Here is a 7589-nt window from a genome sequence, read left to right on the forward strand (position 1 = left end):
AAACCATCAACTCTCTGGCTCTCAGCCTTATCTTTATGGTTCAACTCGCCATTCATACACTACTACTGGAAAACCATGGCTTTGACTATACAGACCTTTGTCAGCAAAGTGGTATCTCTCTGCTCTTTAATACACTGTCTAGGTTTGTCACAGCTATTCTTCCAGGGGCAGGCATCTTTCAATTTCATGGCTGCAGTCACCATCCACACTGATTTTGGAGCCCAAGAAAAATGTTTCCACTTTTTCCCCATCTATTTGCCATGAAGTGATGGGACCGGATGCCATGATCTTCAATTTTTGAGTGCTGAATTATAACCCATCTTTTTCACTCTCTTCTTTCACCTTCATCAAAAGGCTCTTTAGTTCCTCTTCACTTTCTCCCATTAAAGTAGTGTCATCTGCATACCTGAGGTTTTTTATATTTGTCCCATCAATCTTGACTTCAGCTTGTGAGTCATCCAGTCCAGCATTTCATATGATCGACTCTGCATCCAGTCCCACCACTTCATGGCAAATAGATGGGGAAACAGTGGAAACAGTGTCAGACTTTATTTTTTTGTGCTCCAAAATCACCGCAGATGGTGACTGCAGCCATGAAATTAAAAGACGCTTACTCCTTGAAAGAAAAGTTATGACCAACCTAGATAGCATATTCAAAAGCAGAGACATTATTACTTTGCCAACAAAGGTCCGTCTAGTCAAGGCTATGGTTTTTCCTGTGGTCATGTATGGATGTGAGAGTTGGACTGTGAAGAAGGCTGAGCGCCGAAGAATTGATGCTTTTGAACTGTGGTGTTGGAGAAGACTCTTGAGAGTCCCTTGGACTGCAAGGAGATCCAACCAGTCCATTCTGAAGGAGATCAGCCCTGGGATTTCTTTGGAAGAAATGATGCTGAAGCTGAAACTCCAGTACTTTGGCCACCTCATGCGAAGAGTTGACTCATTGGAAAAGACTCTGATGCTGGGAGGGACTGGGGGCAGGAGGAGAAGGGGACAACCGAGGATGGGATGGCTGGATGGCATCACTGACTCGATGGACTTGAGTCTGAGTGAACTCCACGAGATGGTGATGGACAGGGAGGCCTGGAGTGCTGCGATTCATGGGGTCGCAAAGAGTCGGACACGACTGAGTGACTGAACTGAACTGAACTCTGCATTCAATGGTGTGATCACTCAACTAGAGCCAGACATCCTGGAATGTGAAGTCAAGTGAGCCTTAGAAAGCATCACTACAAACAAAGCTAGTGGAGGTGATGGAATTCCACTTGAGCTATTTCAAATCCTGAAAGATGATGTTGTGAAAGTGCTGCACTCAATATGCCAACAAACTTGGAAAACTCAGCAGTGGCCACAGGACTGGAAAAGGTCAGTTTTCATTCCAATCCCAAAGAAAGGCAATGCCAAAGAATGCTCAAACTACCGCACAATTGCACTCATCTCACACGCTAGGAAAGTAATGCCCAAAATTCTCCAAGCCAGGCTTCAGTAATACGTGAACTGTGAACTTCCAGATGTTCAAGCTGGTTTTAGAAAAGGCAGAGGAACCAGAGATCAAATGGCCAACATCCGCTGGATCATCAAAAAAGCAAGAGAGTTCCAGAAAAACATCTATTTCTGCTCTATTGACTATGCCAAAGCCTTTCACTGTGTGGATCACAATAAACTGTGGAAAATTCTGAAAGAGATGGGAATACCAGACCACCTGACCTGCCTCTTGAGAAACCTATATGCAGGTCAGGAAGCAACAGTTAGAACTGGACATGGAACAACAGACTGGTTCCAAATAGGGAAAGGAGTATGTCAGGCTGTATATTGTCACCCTGCTTATTTAACTTATATACAGAGTACATCATGAGAAACGCTGGGCTGGAAGAAACACAAGCTGGAATCAAGATTGCCGGGAGAAATATCAATCACCTCAGATATGCAGATGACACCACCCTTATGGCAGAACATGAAGAGGAACTAAATAGGCTCTTGATGAAAGTCAAAGAAAGTGAAAAAGTTGGGTTAAAGCTCAACATTCAGAAAATGAAGATCATGGCATTCGGCTCCATCACTTCATGGGAAATAGATGGGGAAACAGTGGAAAGTGTCAGACTTTATTTTGGGGGGCTCCAAAATCACTGCAGATGGTGATTGCAGCCATGAAATTAAACGACACCTACTGCCTACAAGGAAAGTTATAACCAACCTAGATAGCATATTAAAAAGCAGAGACATTACTTTGCCAACAAAGGTCCGTCTAGCCAAGGCTATGGTTTTTCCAGTTGTCATGTATGGATGTGAGAGCTGGACTGTGAAGAAAGCTGAACGCTGAAGAATTGAAGCTTTTGAACTGTGGTGTTGGAGAAGACTCTTCAGAGTCCCTTGGACTGCAAGGAGATCAGTCCTGGGTGTTCTTTGAAAGGAATGATGCTGAAGCTGAAACTCCAGTACTTTGACCACCTCATGTGAAGAGTTAACTCATTGGAAAAGACTCTGATGCTGGGATTTGGGGGCAAGAGGAGAAGGGGACAAAAGAGGATGAGATGGCTGGATGGCATCACCGACTTGATGGACCTGAGTTTGAGTGAACTCCGGGAGTTGGTGATGGACAGGGAGGCCTGGCGTGCTGCGATTCATGGGGTAGCAAATAGTCGAACACAACTGAGCGACTGAACTGAACTGAACTCTTCATATAAGTTAAATGAGCAAGGTGACAAAACACTGCCTTGATGTGCTCCTTTCTCAATATTGAACCTGTCAGCTGTTCCACGTCCAGTTCTAACTGTTGCTTCTTGTCCTGCATACAGATTTCTCAGGAGACAGGTAAAGTGGCCTGATATTTCAATCTCTTTAAGAATATTCCACAGTTTGTTGTAATCCACACAATCAAAGGTTGTAGCATAGTTAATGAGACAGAAGTAAATTTTGTGGGGGAATGTCTTTTCTTTTTCTATGATCCAGTGGATGTTAGCAATTCAATCTCTGGTTCCTCTGCCTTTTCTAAATCTTGCTTGTACATCTGGAAGTTCTTGGCTTGTGTACTGTTGAAGCCTAGCTTGAAGGGTTTTGTGGATAATCTTGCTAGCATGTAAAATGAGTGCAACTGTACAGTAATTTGAACATTCTTTAGCACAGTCCTTCACAACTGGAATGTAAACTGATGTTTTCCAATCCTCTGGCCACTGCTGAGTTTTCCAAATTTGCTGATATATTGAGTGCAACACTTTAACAGCATCATCTTTTAGGATCTGAAATAGTTCAGCCAGAATTTCATCATCTCCACTGCTTTGTTTATAGCAATGCTTCCTAAGGCCCACTTGACTTCACACTCCAGGACTCTTAGGTGAGTGACCATACCACCATGGTTATCTGGGTCATTAAGAGCTTTTTGTACACTTCTTCTGCGTATTCTTGTCATTTTTTTCTTACTCTCTTCTGTTAGGTCCTTGCCATTTTTGTCCTTTATTATGCCTATCTGTTTGCATGAAACGTTCCCTTGGTATCTCCAATATTCTTGAAGAGATCTCTAGTCTTTTCCATTCTATTGTTTTCCTCTATTTCTCTGCATTGTTCACTTAAGAAGGCTTTCTTATCTCTCCTTGCTATTCTCGGGAACTCTGCATTCAGTTGGGTATATCTTTCCCTTTCTCTTTTACCTTTCATTTCTCTTCTTTCCTCAGCTATTTGTAAGGCCTCCTCAGACAACCACTTTGCCTTCTTGCATTTCTTCTTGCAGATGGTTTTGGTCATCACCTCTTTTACAATGTTAGAAACCTCCGTCTATAGTTAGTTCCTCAGGCACTTTGCATACCAGATCTAGTCCCTTGATTGTCACCTCCACTGCATGTATAATCATAAGGGATTTGATCTAGGTCATAACTGGATGGCCTAGTGGCTTTCCCTACTTTCTTCAATTTGAGCCTGAATTTTGCGATAAGAAGTTGATGATCTGAGCCACAGTCAGCTCCAGGTCTTGTTTTTGCTGACTGTATAGAGCTTCTCCATCTTTGGCTGCATCTTAGTTTTCTAGATCATACTTAATGATGGAAAAACAAAATTTATACTGATACTTAATTACATTTAAAAGTCAAGATGGTAAAAAAAAAAAGGTAAATGAGAAGTGAAGTTTCCACATGACAACTGAAGCAGTAAAGTACTGGTACCAGGAGACTGCTGTAAGTCATATAGACAACTAGTAATAACTGCAACAGCCACATATATACACTAGTAATGACTGCAACAGCCACATATAGACACTAGTAATGACTGCAACAGCCACATACAGACACTAGTAATGACTGCAACAGCCACATACAGACACTAGTAATGACTGCAACAGCCACATACAGACACTAGTAATGACTGCAACAGCCACATATAGACACTAGTAATGACTGCAACAGCCACATATAGACACTAGTAATGACTGCAACAGCCACATATAGACACTAGTAATGACTGCAACAGCCACATATAGACACTAGTAATAACTGCAACAGCCACTACAAAACTATAAATGAGTATTTTACAAATTATGAAAGACAAAATCTTAAGAAATGTTTTAGTAATCTGCAAGATGGAAAGAAAAGAGAAACAAAAAACCAGAGAAAATAAAAAAATAATAACAATAAAAAGGCAGATTTAAGTATTAATATTTATCAGTAATTACCTTAAATGTTCATGGTCTAAACAGACAAATCAGGAAAAACTGGAAGAGTATATTTCTGAAATGGCCCACTATATGCTACTAACAAGAAACTCAGTAACATACATTGAAAGTAAAAAGAATGGAAAAGCTAGGAAGGTTTGTTTTTCATCAGAGAGGCTATATTATTAACACAACCAACCAACAGGGTCAGCTTGATATACATAGAATAGTCCACTCAACAACAGCAGAATACATATTTCTTTTCAAACATCCATGGAATATTCATGAAGACAGATTATATCCTGAGACATAAAACAAACCTCAACAAATCTAAAAGAATCAAAATAAAATAGGTACATTATACAACAATAATAGACTCAAACTAGAAATCAGTAACAGGAAGACAAAAGGAAAATTTCTGAACATAAATGAATAAACACTTTTTAAAAGTCCATAGGGTTCCTCCAACTGAAAACAAATTAAAAAAAAAGTAAAGTGGAAAAAAAAAGTCCATGGGTCAAAGACAAACACTCAAAGAAAAATTTTAAATATATACACAAAATGAATGAAAATAAAAACATGTCAAAATATGTGGGATGCAGCTAAATCAGTAGTTAGGAGGACATTTGTAGCAGTAAGTGCTTACATTAGAAAAGAGGAAAGATTCAAATCAATAACTTAATTACTTACGAGAAACTTAAAAAAAAAAAAGCAAAATATAAATCCAAAGCAAGCAACAGAAAGCAAACAATGAAGAGCAGAAATCAACAAAATTCAAAATAGGAAAACAGACAGTATCACTGAAGCAAAAATTTTACAATCCTCTACTATCACTAACAAAAACAAAGAGACAAGACACAAATCCAATATTAAGATTGAAACAGGGATATCACTAAGATCTTGCAGCACTTTAAAAGACAGTAAGGAAGATTTCCCTAGTGACCCAGTGGTTAAGCTTCCACATTGTATATGCAGGGGGCCAGGGTTCAGTCCCTGGTCACGGAACTAGATCTCACATGCCACAACTAACAGTCCACATGCCACACCAAAAAGACCCCACATACCACAACAAAGGTCAAAGGTCCTGTGTGCCACAACAAGACCTAGCACAGACAGATAAATGAATGTCCAGTGACATTAATAACATGGGACTACTACAAGACAACTTTATACTTTCAAACTGGACACACAAAAAAATGGAACAATTTCTCAAATTCACACAACTGAAACTAGACCAAAATGAAGCCAATAATCTAACTAATTCTATAACCAGTAAAGAAAAACGAATTAGCTGACAAAGCAGAAAAATAATTCAAAGGAGAAAGGACAGCCTTTTCAACAAACAATGCTGGAACAAAAGGGTAAAGAATCCGCCTGTGATGCAGGAGATGCAAGTTCAACCCCTAGGTCAACAAGATCCCCTGGAGGAGGGCATGACAACCTACTCGAGCATTCTTGCCTGGAGAATTCCACGGACAGAGGAGCCTGGCAGGCTGTGGTCCAGGGGGTCACAAAGAGTCAGACACAACTGAAGGGACTGAGCATGCATGCATGCACATGCCAAATAAAAGTCTACGCCTAAACCTCACAACCACATACAAAAATTATTTCAAAAAGGATGATGAACAGAAACATAAAACTACAGAATTTTTAGAATAAAAATTAGGTCTTCAAGACCTAAAGAAAAGGTTCTTGGGCCTGGCACCAAAAGCATATTCTGTAAAAATAAATAAACCAAACTTCATCAAAATCAAAAACATGCTGCCCTATGAAACGATGCTCACCATTGTTAATTATTAGAGAAATGCAAATTAAAACTACAATGAAGTACCACTTCACACCAGTCAGAATGGCCATCATTAAAAACCATACAAATAAATGTTGGAAAAAAGGGATCCCTCTCACACTGTTGATGGGAATGTATATTGATGCACCCATTATGAAAAACAGTATGGAGCTTCCCCAAACAATTAAAAACAGAGTCGCCATATGATCCAGCAATACCACTCCTGAGCATATACCCACACAAAATTATAATTTGAAAAGATTACATGTACCCTTATGTTCACAGCAGCACTACATACCACAGTCAAGACATCGAAGCAACTTAAATGTCCATCAACAGATGAATGGATAAAGAAGATGTGGTATAGATACACAATGGAATACTACTTGGCCATTAAAAAAAGAGTGAAATAACACCATCTGCAGTAACATGGATGAAAAATGAAAGTGAAAGTCACAAAGTCGTGTCTGACTCTTTGGCACCCCGTGGAATTCTTTAGGCAAGGAATTCTTCAATATTGGTGTGGGTAACTATCCCTCTCCAGTGGATCTTCCCAACCCAGGGATCAAACCAGGTCTCCTGAATTGCTGGAGGATTCTTTAACAGCTGAGCTACCAGGGAAGCCCAGAGTTACACAATGGAGTACTACTCAGCCATAAAAAAAGGAATGAAATAACACCAACTGCAGCAACATGGATGAACCAAGAGATTATTATATTAAGTCAGAAAGAGAAAAGACAAATACCATACCATATCACTTATACATGGAATCTAAAATACAACACAAATGAACAGAGCTGCTTAACAGAAACAGACCCACTCACAGACGTAGAGAAAAGACTTATGGGTGCCAGGAGGGGGTGAAGGTGGCAGAAACCAATACAACGCTGAAAAGCAATTATCCAAAATAACTAAAGTTTTTACAATGCTGAGAACTGATTAAGTTTGGCAATTTCTGTAACAGTAATGTATTAATACCAATGTCAAATTCCTAACTTCGATGTCTCACCATTGGGGGCAAGCTGGGTAAAGGATACACAGGGCTCCACTATTTGCAACTTCCTATGAGTTTATAATTATTTCAAATTAAAGTGTTTTTAAAAATTATGTGAGTTGAGAGACAGGGTGCAGAAGCACAGATGAAATAAGACTGACCATTAATTGCTA

This window comes from Capricornis sumatraensis, chromosome 1 (genome assembly GCF_032405125.1).
Source record: "Capricornis sumatraensis isolate serow.1 chromosome 1, serow.2, whole genome shotgun sequence".
NCBI lineage: Eukaryota > Metazoa > Chordata > Mammalia > Artiodactyla > Bovidae > Capricornis > Capricornis sumatraensis.